This window comes from Penaeus monodon, chromosome 34 (assembly GCF_015228065.2).
Source record: "Penaeus monodon isolate SGIC_2016 chromosome 34, NSTDA_Pmon_1, whole genome shotgun sequence".
Lineage (NCBI taxonomy): Eukaryota > Metazoa > Arthropoda > Malacostraca > Decapoda > Penaeidae > Penaeus > Penaeus monodon.
The window spans coordinates 11,701,938-11,702,208 of NC_051419.1; positions in this window are offsets into that span (position 1 = coordinate 11,701,938).

Consider the following 271-nt stretch of genomic DNA (forward strand, 5'->3'; position numbering starts at 1 on the left):
GAGGGTTTCTTAGTCAAAAGAGAAAGAAAAAAAATGCGAAAACGGGAACACGGAAATGGCATGATGGCATATGATTAAATACCAAATAAATGAGACAAAAATACATTAGTGAACATTGAAAGAAAAAGGAATAAAAGGATAAAATATGATAAATCACCGTCTAAAAAATCACGCAGATTAAAGACTAAATGAAATGGAGAAAATAAAGGAAAAAAATATATTAACTATATATGCAATAAATTATAAATCCGTGATTCTTGGGACCTTCATT